The sequence below is a fragment of the Camelus ferus genome, chromosome 7 (genome assembly GCF_009834535.1).
Source record: "Camelus ferus isolate YT-003-E chromosome 7, BCGSAC_Cfer_1.0, whole genome shotgun sequence".
Taxonomy (NCBI): Eukaryota; Metazoa; Chordata; class Mammalia; order Artiodactyla; family Camelidae; genus Camelus; species Camelus ferus.
In genome coordinates this window covers 61,383,109-61,401,294 of record NC_045702.1, presented here as the reverse complement: position 1 = coordinate 61,401,294, position 18,186 = coordinate 61,383,109, and the positions used below count along the sequence as shown (strand labels likewise).

At 36.7% G+C, this 18,186-nt stretch overlaps 1 long non-coding RNA gene across 1 annotated transcript; it reads left to right on the top strand.

The window, feature by feature from the left end:
• Positions 1-407: 407 nt before the first annotated feature.
• Positions 408-15,184, top strand: LOC116664979. Its single transcript, XR_004321549.1, has 3 exons — positions 408-721; positions 11,915-11,920; positions 15,174-15,184. It is a non-coding gene; the product is annotated as an uncharacterized LOC116664979 (long non-coding RNA).
• The last annotated feature ends 3,002 nt before the right edge of the window (positions 15,185-18,186 follow it).

The window sequence follows — 18,186 nt, the reverse complement described above, 5'->3', positions numbered from 1 at the left end:
TAGTCAAATCAAGATTAATTTGTTTACAAGTTAAGTCTAATTATTTGATCATATAGGCTCTTTTAAATTGGCTGTGTTAGAACTTTTAATAAGGAGTCTCAGGCTAGAATGTTAATAAGGTTTCCTAAGGCCAGGAAAGCCACGTCAGGGGCTTGTCATAGATTTCTGCCTTACAGATTCAGGTAAATTGTTTTCTCTTTAAGGTCCTTAAAATACCTTGAGATTCCTGTATCTGTTAGGAGATGATCTTCCTAATTTATCTGAGACAGCCACTGGGGACCTAAGAGTTTCATCTCTGGAGGGACCAGGTAGAGAGAAAAGATAACTGTTCTAAGTCTGCTTACATAGGTATAATTCATCAAATTGCTGTGAATCATAACTAGCTTAAGGAGAAGAGTTTCTTTATGCCTGGGAAACAGATTAAAAGCCAGTAATATTTCAGACAAAATAAAAATTATGACCATATTTATCAGTTTACTCGGTCCCATGTAACTAATCCTTTTGTTAACAGTATTATGAAATCAGTTTTCATCAGACCTTTAAAATTTCCTACCCAGTTTAGTTCAGTGCTATAGTTTGAAATTTACTAGAAACCAGTAAATCTCCTTGAAGAGAAAGCATTTTGTAAAATCATCAGAATAAAACAATAACTGTCTATAAATGACAAAAGATTTAAAAGCATGGTTAAACACCATTACACTGTAATCGATAAAGAAACCTGGTCACAATAACCAGAATTATGACTGGTAACATTTCAGATATGCCAGAATTTTAGGGAGTCCATATAAATTCTAGAATATCTATATTAATAATACTTTCTCATACAATATAACTTAGGAAGATTTATTATTCATTTGACAATACTTTCCATATTATGAAACTTACTACTTTAAAAATCTCTCTTTGGGATGTTTCAGGGGCCCTCTGTGGCATCCCAAAGTTAACTGTAGATCGAAAGAACTTTAATCAGAAATTGATATTTGGGAAGCTTGTTAAAAGGTTTCAAAACACTTGGTCAGATAAAAGTATAGATCACTGTGAAATAGTACTCATTCATTAACAAGAAACTATTTCAAAGGTAAAGGCAGAACGTATCACTTAAGGGGTATAAGTAGCTTTACAATCTGTTACTGAAGGCGGATTAACATTTTAAGAAAACTTTGTCCTCTTAACAGAGAGAAAACCAAATCTAGTCTTGTACCGGCTTACTTCTAAGATTCATTTACTTTGACCAAATTTATTTTAAACTTAGTCAATCCCGACCATATACAAAACTCTTTCCTCAGGGTTCCTCTGCCACAAACCTTCCACAACTTTTTATACTCATATTATTTTGTCCCTTATTTTTTTCTTCCATTTAGAAGTAACCAGCTTCAGGACAAAGTCACTATTTTCCATTAACAAAATATAATTCCATTTTTTATATCTTCCTTTACACATTCATCTTACTTTCCTAGGATACTGAGATGTTTCCCTTAATAGTAGAGAATATTTCAGGGTGGCACCAACCATTTATTAATATTTCTAAACACCTTTAGTTTTTCTATAAGAGGAAGTCAAATATTAAGTAATTAATATTTCAATCTTATCTTACTGAAAATGGCATAGATATTTAATAAACTCCTATCATTTAACTTAATTTAGCACAACTCTAGAATTTAAAGATACCAAATATTTACAGAGATTAACTAAAGCATACATTTAAAAAAATATATTTTTAAAGAATGTACCCAAAAGCTCTCATCTCATTTGTATTTAACTTACTTAGAATTTTATCACACCACATTACTGGTTTGTTTTTGTTTGTTTGTTTGTTTTTTACAAATCTGCAACAAATATAACAGGATCTTATTTGACTTTCATTAAACCTAGGTACAGTAAAGGTATTATACTTAATATTGATGACTCTGAAGATGTCTATATTAATTAGAACAAACTTAAACTAAACTTAATACCAAGCATTAACTTAATATTGAATATTTTCCAGTTCACGTGAACCTGAAAGTCAATTTGGTCAGTTTTTATTTTAGAAATACTTAATTTGTAAGCTCTTGTTTTAAGTCAATTAAGCAGAGCTCTTTGACTTTGATTTTTTTTTTTTTTTTAGCAGTAGAAATATCTCATCTATAATGTGTACACAGACTTATAAACAGACAAAAGCTAGAGCTATCATAGCTTCACTTTTGAGTTAGGTATTACAATATAAATTTACTGCTTATAAACAACAGGTGGAGTAAGCTGAATTTGCTTGCTCAAATCAAGGCTTACTATTTATGAAAAAGACATTTAAGATTTCTTGAGAGTCTGAAGGACCCGTCAGGGTTCTGAGTTCTAAAATGCCAAAAATCTCTTTGGCCTTTAAGTTTTACCTCGTTGAGCTAATCAGGCTCAGTCCTAGGTCATTGTTTGCTGTATTTACATTTCTGATCTGCAAGACAAAGACAGTTGCTTCCAGTTCCCCAAAGAACTGGTCTGTCACGCAGGCCCAATTGTATCTCCTTAATTTGCTTTTTTGTATCAGTGAGAAGAGCTCTAAACAAAGAATTCCATGTTTTAAAACTTTAAGGTTTACTTTATCTTGTCTTCAAAAGCTTGCATAAGGCATTTAGTAAGGTCTCTTTCCTGGAGTTCTAAGTTAAGCCCAGGGTAAATCTCTTATTTTTATTAGCCCCTGAATATTAGTTTTTAGTTTTACTTTATATTGGATGGCTCAGGCAACTCTACTGGCTTCCTTTAGTTTGTTTAATTAATATTTTCTGAGGGACAGATACGTACCCAGCCTTATAATACCAAGAAGGGGAAGTGTTTTTCCATTGAAACATATCGATCCCACAACATAATTAAGCAAAAGAGGTTTATATAAAGCCCATTTAAATATACCAATTTTACAAACTTTTATCTCAATTTTATCAACTCTTAAACCTTTAATTTTGTTATTTATTAGGTTTAATCAATAATTCTTATTTCAAAAAGGAGTGCCAGAAGCCTTTTTCTTTTATTTGTTGTCCACTTTATCTATTTTTATATAAAAGTCTCTGGGATCACCAAGTTTGAGCCGAAGGACTTAGGCCCTTGTAAATTTTTCATTTGATTAATTGGTCTGTTGCCACAATCATTGATCAAGTATCTCAGTCTATATATATTTTTTCCAGCCCTATAAATATATACATTTTAAACTGGGGTAAATAAACGGACTTGTTTGAACTTTAATGTTGGGGACCAGTAGGTGATCTCTTTGGCCTTTTTTTTTTTTTTTTTTTTTTTTTTAACTTTACGTAGTGTAGTATCAAAACCTTGTATCTTAATCCAAAAATGTCCATTTTATTTATTCCATTCAAAATAACCATCTAAAAATATTTATCCATTTGGGATAAGTCCCTTATATTTTTCTTGTTAAGAAAAAAATCTTTTGACATTTTTACATTCCTTTTTTCAGTTACTCAACCTAATTAACATTAATTATTCTAATGTTTTTATTAGCATCTCTAAAACCCATTGAAGGGAAAGAGAAAACACAAATGTAGGTTTCCAAACCATTCTTTTCCCTCTTTTAAACTAAGTTCTTAGGTTAACCATTAGATATATTTTTCCACCTTTAAACTTGATTGATTTTAATAGGTACCAATAAAACAGCCGTTTATAATGAGAGTTCTCTTAACTTTCACCAATTTATGAGTTTCTCCAAATTAAAGGATCCATCAAATGGCCATCAATTAATACATATATAGTGCATTTAAACCAATAAGATAAAGAGGCTTTTCCACATGAGAGTGGGGGCATTGCCTAAATAAAATTTAAAAGTTTGCTCCCCAGAAGGTAAAGACCTTTGTGGTCCAGGCTGATGCAACAAAGGTTAAGATGGGAAAATGCCTGAGAATTGGTACAATCAAAGGATTGTTGAGAATCCCAATTTATTTGCTTGGCCACCATATGTACACAATACTTGTACCTTTTGCATGGCAGAGCCCAAGTTTTCCTTTAAAAAAAAAAAAAGGAAACACATATATACATACATACACACACACACACAAAACACCCAGAGAAAGATAAAACATTTACATTTCAAGAACACAGGAAGAGAAATCCAAGTTCCCCCTAAAGGGGCTTTTGTTCTTATAAGGTCAGATTCCAAAAAAATGTTTTTATCAGGCCTGGCTTGTTATTTTCAGGGTGAGATTTTTTTAAAATTCCCAATTAAAGTTGTAAGTTTTGTACATACAGAAACCTGGCTGGGGTATTAGTTGGAGGCTGGCAATCTGTCATTTCTTTTTCCTTTTTTTTTTTTTTGAAAGTTCTATTCCCCATTCTCAGGTCAGGTTGTCAGAATAAAATTGCTAGTAGGTTTTCCCGCAAGGACACCTGTGCGGCATGAGGGCTTTGCCTCCACCACTCCTGCAGGTTTCTCAGCCACCTGAGAAAGCTGTTGCCAGCCAGGAGGATGGTCCCATTTTTGGAGTTGAAAAGTTCCTCATAAGAGTTTTACTTTTATCCTGAAAAATTCAATGGAGGTAGCCAAATTGAGGAAAGTGTTAGACCAGTCTCTTACCTAACCACTCAGTCCATACCCCAGTATCTTTCAACAAGCCCCACCCGTGGAGTCTCCTCTGGGTGGGTATTTCCCCCCAGTATCTTTCAACTGGAGGCCAGGTACCTGGATACACCGCCAAATAAAACTCAGGATCATCAACCAATATGGGAGATCCGAGAACCAGGAGAGACTCACCCAAATTCGTCTGGGCTCCCCAAGGAGGCGGATGGGCACAAAGGGCCACTGCTGATACCAAGGCTCCAGTTCCTCATAGAGTTGAGGCGAAGGAGAGAAGCCTGCTCTGGGTCCCATCTGGGTCGCCAAAACTGTCGACTGAAATAAATGCATAGCCTAAAAGTTAAGAGTTATGTTTTATTTGGCGGGAGGACTTCAGCCAGGATGACAGCCTCTCAGATCACTCTGAGGGACTGCTCCAAAGAGGTAGGGGAGGAGCTAGGATAGATAGGAGCTTTACAACAAAGACCAGGTAGTTGGAACGATAAAAGATTGCTTGTTATCTAAAGAAAACAAGGCATCTCAAGTTAAAGAATTTAGTGCTTTTCTATGTATGGGAGGAAGCAAACATTTGGGCTCACTGAATTCATTCCTTTGCCAAGCACCTAGCTATCTAGGGCCAGTATCCTGTCCATTCTAATTCTCAGTCCGCTCAGAGTGCACCACTGTGAGTGGCTGCAGAGGCTGGGCTGCAGGCCTGTCCGCACTGCAGGGTGGTGGCAGCCGCTGATGACTTGGTTTCAGCATTCTTTGCTTACTGATATGGTTGCAGTATTTTCATTCACGTTGCAGTATTTTCGTTCACAGTATACAGTAGGAAAGTAGGATGTATGCCTTGAGTAAAAAGAAAAGTGTGAGGAATGGAATTACATTTTTCTAAGGGAAAAGAAAGTGATTGGATCCTAGAGCTCATTGTTTCTAGATGGGGAAAAAATAAGGGACAAACTAATATGGATACAGAGTTGTGGGAAGTTTGTTGAAAGGGAAGACTTAAAAAGGAGTTTTGTGTATGGTTGGGCTGAGGTTAGATTAAACTTGATTAGGTAAATGGGTTTTGTTAAAAGTAGGCTGGTGCAGGACTAGGTTTGGTTCCTCTCTGTTAAGAGAACAAGTTTACTTGGAATGCTTCTGTTAACAGATTGTGCGAAACTTTTAAATATTTTTTGACGAACTTTCTTTCAAACTCTAAAGTTCTTTTTGTCGCCGATAGGTGCAACTGGTGTTCCAGGTTCTTGTCCTGTCCCAGAAAGAATTCAGAGACAAGACTTAGAGGTTAAAAAGGTAAAGTGAGGATTTATTAAAGGATGGATAGTACGCTCTCAGGGGAGAGCGGCCAGGCTCAGGTGAGCAGCTGCCCTGAGTTTCTTTGGGAAGTTAGTTACATAGGGTGTAAAAATGAATGGGCGGAATATTCATTGGGGAGGGAAGGGTTTGGGGTCGTATTCCCTGATTATCATCCCAACTCCACCTTCCCAAAGGGAGGAGGGATTTTTGTCCTTATTTAGTCTGGATCGGACGTGTCATGGCATCGGTGCATGATGGGTACCTCTGATCTGCAAGGCTAATTTTATTGAAATGAGGGCATAATGAGTAAAAGGTTACATTCGGACACTGGAAATTCCTGCCTTTTCTGACCTTTCTTTGTTGGTCTCCAAGCCAAAAGGTGTGGCTCCTTATCAGCCCGAAGATTCCAGCTTTTCTTTCTCTGCCTGTGGATCCCTGCTGCTCACATGATGTGTGGCTTCCTGCATTTGGCCTGTGCCCTTCCTTTCTGCCCAATTCCTGCCATTTGGTCTGTGTCCCCCTTTCTCTGCTCATATCTAGCTATCTGCCTGCTCTAACATTTTGACTTCAGCTAACTTTGGGTTGCTTCAGGGGGCCCCTGAGGCATCCAGAGAAAAATATTTAACTGGGATTGGTTGATATGTTGAATTACACAGGAAGCGTTGTCAAATGAGCGATGAGCCTCCTCAGATTATACGGTATGGATGAATGTTAATACGGGCATTCTGGAGGTTATGTGGAGTTTCTGAAATTTGAATGTGTCACAGTATAATGCTATAGGTCATGGTTCTGGTTGTTATCTTGGAATGCCGTATGTCCCAGCAACTTGATTAAGCTTCTTTGTCAAAAACATTGTCCTGTATTGTGGAGAAGTCTAATTTTCTGAGCTCTGTGCCACGAGCCATTGCAGTGCAACTTTATGACCTCAAGATCTCCTCTTGTAACTATTAAATTTTTAGACAATAAAATTGCTTTAGATCAGGTGTTAGCCAAAAAAAGCGTTACGGAAACGACAGGCCATCCAAGAAACAAGCACCACTCGGAGGGTTGGAGTACTCAGATGTATTACGCTGGCGGGCTCAGAGGGGCTTCTGCTCCAAAGCTCTGAACACTTCCAAGATGTGCACATGAGGTTTTATAGGGTGAAGTACAAGCTTGGGGTATTCGGCCAATGGGCATGGGACAGCTTTAGCAGCATCATTATCACAAAAGTGGAGGCAGGGAGACAGCAAACCAACATTCCAAAGCCAGATATGTATCTTTGAAAACCCAGCTGGCTAGAAAAAAACATCAACAGCAAACCAACACTAATTAACTTAGATTTACAAGTTAGTCCAGCAGAACTCAGATCAGTATTCTGATACTTAGATTTGGAGTTATCTTGTTAGCCCCCCCCAGCCTCTCCTTCACAGTCCTAGACTTGTGAGTTATCTTGTTAGACCAGCCCTGCTTTTCCTTCACAAAAGGAGACATGTGCAGTGACCAATAGCTCTTAATATAAGTGTTAATACATCAAAAGTTAAAACCTACTCAGATAAATATAGACTGCTGGCTCCCTGGCTACAAGTCTCCCCCAAAGTGCCAGGTCCAGACAGGTTTTCAGGCTTAGTCTCCTGAATTCCTCAGGAAATGAGATCTTAATCATACAAGACTCAGATCCAGGACTTGGAACTAAGGGGTATTTTCAACTCAGTGTCCATTCCCCAAATTGATGTAGGACTACACCCGGTTTCAGCAGGAAGTAGCCAGAATGGTTGTTGCCCCATTCCCTGAAAGATTTGGGGAGGGTGAAACAGGATTGGAGATTGAGTTCTTCTGTCAAGTTTGATTAACCTCTCTACCCAAAATATGATTCTCCTTTTTGTCCTCCTTAACATGGAGGATTATCAAAGAAAAGAGGGGAATTGTAACCAGGCAGGACCCTATGGGCCCTTCCTGGGACAGACCCCTCCCCCATATCCTCTGCTTTATTTCCTCTCTGAAGTATCCAGGTAACAGTACTTCATGCACATTTTCTGAGTTTTTCAGATGCTAAAACCCACCACCAAATGAAAGAAATTAACTATTTGATGGTCATGAGAATGTAGCCCGCCCCACTTCTGACACTTAAGGATTGATCCCCATCAACCAATCAGAATTGTGCAAGCTGATCACGTGCCCTGCCCCCCTTTCATCAGCTGGGCTTTAAAAATTCTCAGCTGAAACCTTTTGGTGAGTTCAGGGGTTTAGGGGGGAGCATGAGCCACCTGTTCTTGCTTGCCCCAGCAATAAAACTTCCTCTGCTTCAAACTCCAACGTTTTGGTATTTTTTTGGCTTCACCGTGTGTGAGAAACACAAACTTGTGTTTGGTAACAGTCTCTTTCACAACCATTAGCTTAAAAAAAAAAAAAAAGACAATTTTGCTGATCTTGTAATAATAGAAACAGATATGTGTCAGAAATAATAATTTAAAATTAATTTACTTCTTGTGGAATAGAAATTTATTCTGGCTTTAATTTTTCCTAATAACATAACTTTTATACAGTTTATGTGCTTATAGACCTAGGAATGTTTACATGTTGATGCTCTGCTTATTAAACATATTTATCCTATGAATTAAAATTGATATCAATTTCCTACATTTTATTATTCTTACATTTTAAGAAGCAAGGTATCCAGATGATAAGCTTCACTGGATACTATTAAATTTGGAAACTTTCATCTAGCCATTTAAAACACTTTGATAAAAGCAATATTCCCCCGAACCAGTTATTCCTGGGTTCCAATTATTCTTTTAAAATGTGATGGTAAAACAGTTATACATAAGTAACATAAAATAACTCCAAGTAAGCAGATACGGGCAGTTGCGTGGATAGGAATTGTGCAGAAGTTTAAAATCTGCTGAATGGCAATTAGGGAGAATTCAAAGGAAAGAGAATCCCTGTGTCCTTTAGATAAACTGCTGGGGCCAGTAAACAATTCTTCCTTAAGTAAGGAAAAGGCATTCTCTTCTCTTTTAGTACCTAGTACCCAAATTCCTGAAGATGGACTGAGAATCCACTTATTATAAGGCATTTTTTTGCTTAAAAAAAAAAAAAAAACAACACAAATGAAGTCATTGTCTTACACTATCTGGGCTTCTAGAAGACTGTTGAAAGATGGAACCCTCTGTGTTCCCTCCCCTCAAAAATAAACTATTAGACCTCATCGTTTGTGGAACAAGAAGTCTTTCGTATTGACAAAAATCCCATTGTGTTGCCAATAGGAATCCCTATCAATATTTTTACATTTGGGCTCTGTGGAAAATACTATTTTATTGCATCTTCCTTCCATTTAAGATTGAGAATGTTTTCATTGTTTTCATTATTAAAGTTTAAATTTCTCTTGACATGATGTCTTTGAATTAATGAGTGAAAGGAAATTTAAGTGCAATTGTGGGATATGTAGAATCAAGATTTTATGTAATAGAACATATACATATATGTATATAATTTTTTCCCGTTTTTTCCTCTTCTTCAGCAAAGACCTTTTAGAATAGCATCCAGTTTCTTCCTCCAGAACTCTATGATGATGTGGCCTTTTAAATTACTTTAGCATATATAAGTTAGTCTGTTATATGTTTGTGTATGACCCAGAAGGATATTCAAATGAAGAATTAGCATCAGCACGTCCCTAATCAGCTGCTGTTTAGTACTCATAGGAAAGTAACATCAGTGTATAGGCTAAAAACATCGTCAATGTCATACTCCCAGGAGGTAAGTTACCTAGTCTGAAGTGAAACCTGCCTCTGTAATAAGGACGCATTACCTGAAAGACAAAGTGTGTGACGCAGCATAGTCAGATTTTGAGTCGAACATAGAGTTATCTGCAGCTGTTATGGTCTGCATTGCTGTCTGCATAGATAATGGTTTATGTAACAGCACCAATTCAAGTTAGAAATACTTCTTAAATTAAGTCACCCCACAATACATGGACTTGTATCACAAATGGCAAAGTATATCATTAAGAGTTTTATGCTAAGAAAATAGCTTTGTCTAGAAAATAGCCTTGGCTACCTTGAAGAGAAAGGAATCTGGTTGAAGGTTTCCCATATAATCATTCTGGAAGCTGGGTGATCAATGGGTGATCAAGAACAGAAAATGAAAGTTGGCTGGAGAGCAGGAAGCACAGCCAGTCATGACTCAAGAGTACTTTGGTTGGTTTGCCACCGGCACTGCCCCTGGTGGACACCAGGGCTCTTGTTTTATTGTCTCTGCCAAACCATTGAGCAGGGACGCTCAGGCTGCTGCCACGGGCTCCACGTCTGTCTCTGTTCAACAGCTGATGCCGAGGCTTCTGCCATTGGTAGTTTCTCAGCTGCCAGCATCTTTTGAAGTCTTGGTTGGAAGGACCCAACTGGTCAAGCCTGGATTCTGAGCCTCTAGCCAGGCTACCAGGAGGGCAAGAAGAGAGCGTCTACAGCTACTTTGGGTTCTGGGGTGGGAAGCCACACTTACACAAGCAGAGAATGCCCTGTAATAAGTAGTTCCTGGGTGCTAGTTACATAAACACAACCGATGTCCACCATGAAAGCCTCACTGTGCCAATTTTCAGTGCAACAGCAAGGACATACAACTAACTGAAAGATGCATTATAAATATTTGTATTTAAAAATATACTTTCATTGCTTGAAAATAGTGGAATTTTCCCTTACGTATCATGTCATAAATTGGTGAACTTCAGCTTAACATAATCTCTTATTTTTCATAGACTTGTCCTCCTAAATATGATGGCACAAAAAATCAGTAGCTAGATTCTGTTTTTTTTTTTTAATTTATCTTGAGAAAGGATGATGTGTTTCAGAGTTATTTGGATTGCCTAATAACGTTATGTCTTCCTTTATGTTTCAGATTACATTCATTCATTCAGTAAATATTTATAGAGTACCCGAGCACTGGGAATAGACCAGGGCACACAACAGTCAGCCCTGATTCTCAGGGAACTGATCATCTACCCTTCCTATAATGATGCCCAGTTTTAATCTTGTTTGATCCCTCAGCTTCAGGCAAGGGAGTGAAGGACTTAAACAGTAGAGTCTTTTCCATCTGTTGCTGGAGATTTTACTGCTTGTCTGGGCATCAGTGAAACGGATAGAGGGTCTGACATTAAAAGTGAACAAGTCTTAAACTACCCTAATCCCATGTGTTTTTCCCAGATCTGACTTTCCAATTGTGTTTATTACTATTTTTTAAAGACTGTGTCCCTTGCACTAGGCAGGACAAGGCTTTGAAAGGAGCAAGTACACTTGAGGCCATGCTATCTCCTTGTTCTGGAGCACATGTGACAGTTACATGAGCCTGGGCATAAATTTAAGCTTAGTGCCTCTGTGACCACGTTCCCATTAGTCCTCACCAATGTGTCTGGAGTGGGCTACTTCAGGCTCCATCATGGAGTTCTTATTCCACAAGCCATTTACCCCATTTTTCTTAGTCTGTAAGACCTGAGGATAAGGCAAGGAACAGTTCATATTTGCAAGAATATACCCTGATAAATTAGGTTCCTTTTTGGTTTTAAAATTTTCCCCTAATGTTCATTGTCTTTTCTCTGTTCAATTTCCTTCTTACTGAAGAAATGCATTTAAGACTTTGTTTCTTCATCTCTAACGCTTTATGCTTGTCATAAGCTGTGCCCAGCTGCGGGGCTTTGCTTTACTTTTCTCTTTTGCTGCTCTTTTCTCATATTCTTTTCCTGTTTGCATCATAGTGTGGCATATCAATCTGAGAACTCAGGTTCTTCAGTACTGGAGACTTTTCATTTATTATCTTCAAAACCACCTCATTTCCATTTTCTCTGGGAATATTCTATGTTGGAATCCTCACTTAACAAATCATTATAAATTCTATAATCCCGTATGAACACCAGAAATTTTTAGCCTTGAAAATATATGGTAGACTTAAAGAGCTGAGTTACTAAGTTGCTAGTATTTGTCACTTGCCTTTTGTGAATGAGAATGGTCTGACTGTTCCAAAAGACACAAGATAAAGATTCTGTTTCCTCCTATTGCCTTTTCCAACAGATATCAAGATAACTGATGTGCAGAAAGCTGATGACTGTATTGTCAGTGGCAGCTGAATGTGGACACCCAAGGAATGCTCTGCTGACTGGCTGTGCCTAACTGCCTACACCAGTATGTGATGCCCCCATCACTGGCCTGAGTAAGTCCCTGACCTGAGTGTCAATGAAGTTCGCTGGTAAATGAGAAGCCACCACTTAGACTAATGACTCAGTGGGTTGCATATCTTTCTGTTGGGCTTTGAAAGACATGGAGACATCTTGGTAAAGCACAGAAGTCAAGTCTAATTCCTTAGAAACAGGAAAAAAAAAATTCTTTAAAAAAGAAACTGGGTTTTCTGAAATACAATGCCTATCTACCTGATCAACTAGGGTCAGACATGTCAATAAATATCTTGTTTTCAAATGTGATTGTGGAAGAGGTAGAATATTAAATGGCTTTCCTCAACTCCTCTAAGGCCTATGCCGGATAAAAAATGACATTTTTTTCTTTTTTTTTCTTTTTGATCCTAGCTTTTTCCTTTTTTTTTGGTATGCATATCTTTCATTGAAATATACTTAGTTTACAAAATTGTGTCAATTTCTGGTGTACAGCACAATGTTTCAGTCATATAGGAATATACATATATTAGTGTTCATATTCTCTTGTACCGTAAGTTTCTACAACATATGGATTATAGTTCCCTGTGCCATACAACATGAAATCATTATTTATATATTTTATATATATTAGTTAGTAGCTGCAAATCTGAAACTCACAATTTCTTCCTTTAGGTCCACTCTCCACCAGTAACCACAAGATTGTTTCTCCATCTCTGAATCCGTTTCTGTTTTGTAAATAAGTTCATTTGCCTTTGTTTTTAGATTCGACTGGTAAGTGATTATCATATGGTATTTCTCCTTTCTGGCTTATTTCACTTGGAATGACAATATCCAGGTCCATCCTGTTACTCTCAATGGCATTATTTTATTCTTTTTTTTGGCTCAGTAGTGTTCCATTATATATATATATAAAATACCACTTCTTTATCCAGTCATTTATTGATGGATATTTAGGTGGTTTCCATGTCTTGGCTACTGTAAATAGGGCTGCTATGAACGTTGGGGTGCATGTATTTTTTTAATTAAATTGCCCTCTGGATATATGCTGAAGATGGAAATGCTAGACCATATAATTTCTCTATGTGGAGTCTTTTGAGGAATCTGCATACCGTTTTCCAGAAAGTCTGGACCAAAGTACATTCCCACCAGGAGTGTAGGTGCGTTCCCTTCTCTGCACATTCTCTCTAGCATTTATCATTTGTGACTTTGAATGATTCTGCCTGGTGTGAGGTGATCCCTCAGTGTAGGTTTGATTTGCATTTCCCTGATAACCGGTGATATTGAGCATTTTTGTGTGTGTGTCTGTTGGAGATTTGTCTGTCTTCATGGGAGAATTGCTCTGTCTCCTGCCTATTTTCAATTGGATTGTTATTGTCTTCCAAAGTTGTATGAGCTGTCTATATATCCTGGAAATTGAGCCCTTGTCAGTCTTACCTTTTGCAGATACTCTCTTTGATTCCTTAGGTTGTCTTTTTGTTTTGGTTATGGTTTCCTTAGCTGTGCAAAACTTATGTTTCATTAGGTCCATTTCTCTATTTTTGCTTTTATTCCTATTACCTGAGTACCCTGCCCTAGGAGAATATTGCTGGGATGTATGTCAGATAATGCTTTGCCTATGTTTTCTTAGAGGTTTATAGGGTCTTGTATTTTTGAAAAAAAACTCTTATATGAATAAAACGATGTATATAAATTTTTTAAATTTATTTACTGGGGGGAGGAATTTAGGTTGGTTGGTTTGATTGTGTGTGTGTGTGTGTGTATATATATTTATTTATTTATTTATTTCCTTTCTCATTTATTTAATATTCTTAGAGGAGGCACTGACGACTGAAACCAGGACCTCACGCATGCTAAGCCTACCCTCTACCACTTGGGCTGTACCCTGCCCCACTGTAGTGTCTTGTCGTAGGTTTAAATCTTTAAGCTCTTTTGAGTGTATTTTTCTGAACGGCGTGAGGGAGTATTCCTTTTTTTTTTTTTTTTTTTATTGAAGTATAGTCAGTTCACAATATTGTGTCAGTGTCTGGTGTGCAGCAGGCTTCAGCCACCTAGGGACATGTTCTCATGTACTTTTTCACCATTAGTTACTACAAGACTTTGACTGTAGTTCCCTGTGCTATGCAGTAGAAACTTGTTGTATATCTGTTTTATCTATACTAGTTGGTATTTGCAAATCCCTGACTCCCAGTTTTACCTCCCCACCCCCTCCCCGCTGATAACCATAAGTTTGTTTTCTCTCTTTGAGTCTGTTTCTGCTTCGTGAATAAGTTCGTTTGGCTTTTTTCTTTTTTCTTTTCTTAGATTCTACATTTAAGTGATACCATGGTAATTTTTTTTTCTCATTCTGGCTTCCTTCACTTAGAATGGCAACCTCCAGGTCCATCCATGGTGCTGCCAATGGCATTTTATTGTTTTTTTCTGGCTCAAGAGTCCTGCATTGTAAACAGAAGTTTATATATATATATATTAATATATATATTTATATATTTTTATATGTTTTTTATATATATATATTTATATATACCAGAGCGTCTTTATCCAGTCATCTGTTGATGGACATTTAGGTTGTTTCCACGTCTTGGCTACTGTAAGTAGGGCTGCTGTGAACATTGGGGTGCATGTAGTTTTTGAATTAAGCGGCTCCCTGGATATATCCCGAAGAGTTGAATTGCTGGATCCCATGGTAAGTCTATGTTGAGTCTTTTGAGGAATCTGCATACTGTTTTCCAGAAAGTCTGGACCAAAGTACATTCCCACCAGGAGTGTAGGAGGGTTCCGTTCTCTGCACAGCCTGTCCAGCATTTATCATTTGCGACTTTTGTGTGATTCTGCCTGGTGTGAAGTAATACCTCAGTATAGGTTTGATTTGCATTTCCCTGATAACTGGTGATATTGGGCATTTTTTTTGTGTCTTTTGGAGATTTGTCTGTCTTCATGGGAGAATTACTCGGTTTTCTGCGTATTTTTCAATTTTTTTTTTTAACTTCTTAAGCTGTTTATATATCCTGGAAATTAAGCCCTTGTCAGTCTTACCTTCTGCAGATATTCTCTTTGATTCCTCAGGTTGTCTTTTTGTTTTAGTTATGTTTTCCTTTCCTTGCAAAAACGTGTAAGTTTAATTAGGTTTGGTTTCTTTATTTTTGCTTTCATTTTTATTGCCGGACAACATTTGTGGCTTGTATGTCACATGTTTTGCCTATGTTTTCTTTTAAGATGTTTATAATGTCTTTCGTTTAAGTCTTTCAGCCAGTTTTAGTGTACTTTTGTGTACAGTGTGAGTGAGTGTTCTAGGTCATTGATTTACATGCAGCTCTCCAGGTTTCCCAGCCCTCAGTTGCTGGAAAGACTGTGTTTTCTCCATGTACTCGCCTCCCTTGTCAAAGATTAATTGACTAAATTTTGTGAGTTTATTTCTGGGGTCTCTATTCTGTTCCATTGTTCTGTACATCTGTTTTTCTACCAAAACCGTTGTGTGTTTTAGCTGTAGTATTGCCTGAAGTCTGCGAGGGTTATTCTTCTAGGTTCATTCTTTTTCTTCAGTAATGCTTTGGCAATTCTGGGTCTTTTGTGATTCATTATACATTTTACCATTATTTGTTTTAGTTCTGTGAAAGATGTCCTGGGTAATTGGATAAGAGTTGCAGTAAATCTGTAGATTGCGTTGGGTTATATGGGCATTTAAATAATATTAATTCTTCCTATCAAACAACATGGGATATCCTTTTTTAAGTAATGTTTAATTTTCTTTGTCCGTGTTTTGTATTTCTCTGGGTATAAGTCTTTCACTTCCTTCTTCAGATTTATTCCTACATATTTTAGTATTTTGGAAGGAATTTCAAAAGTGATTGTTTCTTTGCTTTCCTTTTCTGATATTTTATTGTTAGTGTAAAGAAATGAGTTGCATGTCTTATTGATCTTTCATGTAGAGCCTTCAGTTTCAGCCCATGTCATGTCAGCTTTATAAAGTGAAAATTATGAAAGAATTTTAAATTATCAATAATTTTGGACCCATAATTAACCTAATGGCCACAGCATTGTGCCTTCAATAGTCATAGAAGCTCAGCTTGCAACTGGAGTTGGAATTGTATTAATCATGACACCCCTTTTTATGAAGGGCTTTCTATGGTTCCAGCACTGGAATTTTAGTGAGATATAGTTAAAAAAAAAGAAAAAAAAGATGAGTTATCTAGTAGGAAACATCAGCTTATGCACCGTACGCTTCCTGGGATCTACTTTTCTGCCTAGTGCTCTGGGGAAAACACAGCTGTTTGACAAAGGTTTCTGACAGTGGTGGACACCATGTCCTCTGCACTGTTTCCACCAAGTCTTTGAAAAAGGTAATTTTGTGGCATTTTTGAGGAGAAAACAGTGTGTAATTAATTAAAAAAAAAAATATACTCATTGATCTCCATTGAAAAGCTATCTGTGTGAATACTGGAAACTATTTTAGAACTAGCATAAAATTTAAATTATTTAATTATTAGAAGTAAAGGCAGACATAGTAAAGAGAGTTTAAGGGAGCAGAGTAGCATACACCATTCAGAAATTTGCTTGTCTTTCAAGTAATAACCTAGAAGAAAATGAATTAATTATTGAAGGATCTTTGTAAGAAAATCACGATGTATTTGTTCTCTGTAGAATTGGAGGAGGGGATGTGTACAAATAAAACAAACTCCACTTACCTTTTAAACAGTTTGAAATAATGTTTAAGTAATTTAAAATATGCATTAATGTGAGATTCAAATAATTTAAAAGAAGTTTTTGAAGACACTAAGTATTAAATCTGTCTATAAGCAGACTAAAGCATTTCATTCCAGTAAATTTTCCAGTAAATTTTCTGAAATAGTTTATCTTACATAACAATTATACTTCAGGCTCCTTGAAAGAGAACTTACCTTGTGTACTTTAAAGCCAGTAGATAATTTCATACAGAGATCTTAATAAATTCTCAACTACAGGACTATTTATTCATTAATGAGATAAAGTCAAGGGGAATAATTTTAAATAGCTATATAAAATATAATGATTTAGGAAAGTTTTTTATTATACATTAATATATTTTATGCAGACTTATTCAGCTATGCTATGATTTTTCTGCTCATTTCCAAATTGATTACAGGCATGAAAAAAATCATAAATACTGAAAATTAGATTGAGCTGTTTGCTCTCATGTGAATCACACCATGATTGCAGATCCTTAATGCACGGTAGAAACAATTGTTATACAATTAGGTATATAACACTGACACTTGTTAAAGCTGCAAAAGTTGACTTAATTAGTAAAAAGAAACCATTAAGCATTAGTTTTTATTTTTAAGTATCAGAAACACTTTGTAGAATACTAACATTCACAGTGGGTAATGTGGTTGTATTTTGCATTATCTTTTATTCAAGGTGATTAAGCTTCTGTAAATTTTCATGTCTCACACCTAATACATAGATGATTTTTTTGGTCCAAAACATTTTATGTGTATTTCAATGTTTCTGTTGATTTTGAAGATTAGGAAAGACTACTTTAAGACCTGGACTTGGCACTTTGCAGTTCTCTTCAGTGTATATGGTAGTCCTTTAAAGGCCTGTGGAAAACTTCTCAAAGAGCGTACAGACAAGACCCAGTCAGTTGAACTCCAAGATAACCTTTAGAAGCCAATGTATTTGTGGAGAGAAAAGCTTTATAAAATATACAGCACAATCTCTGCACTCTGTTTGAATATTTAACTGGGGGGAAAAAGCATAGGGAATAACAATAATCATCCACCCCTTTAAATGTATGATTTGTATACAGTATTGGAACGACTAGAAGATGGGTGATCAATAAATATAACATGAATTTACCCATAAAGATGGAGGAAAAAAGTTGACATGTGCCACTGAAGTATTATTGTGGTTAATTTACCAATTTCAGTTCATGTTGCCCGAGAGTCTTCTATTAAAATTTAAGTGAAAGACTGTCATTTAGGAAACAAATAACTTGTACATTTTTTGAAAGAATATCCTCAGTATTACCAGTGGCGCACTAGACTCACTGGTACCAGCTTGTTAGAACCAGGTGCACGTGTTTTCACAACTCTGTTCAAACTCTGCTTGAAATCAAGTGTGATGGGAATATTTATACCACAGAAATGAAAAATGACTACAAATCACCACCGCCCCCCTCCCCTGCACCCTCAGAACGGCTGGTTTACCACTCTATATCATTAAATATAAACATATAAGGAAAGAAAAT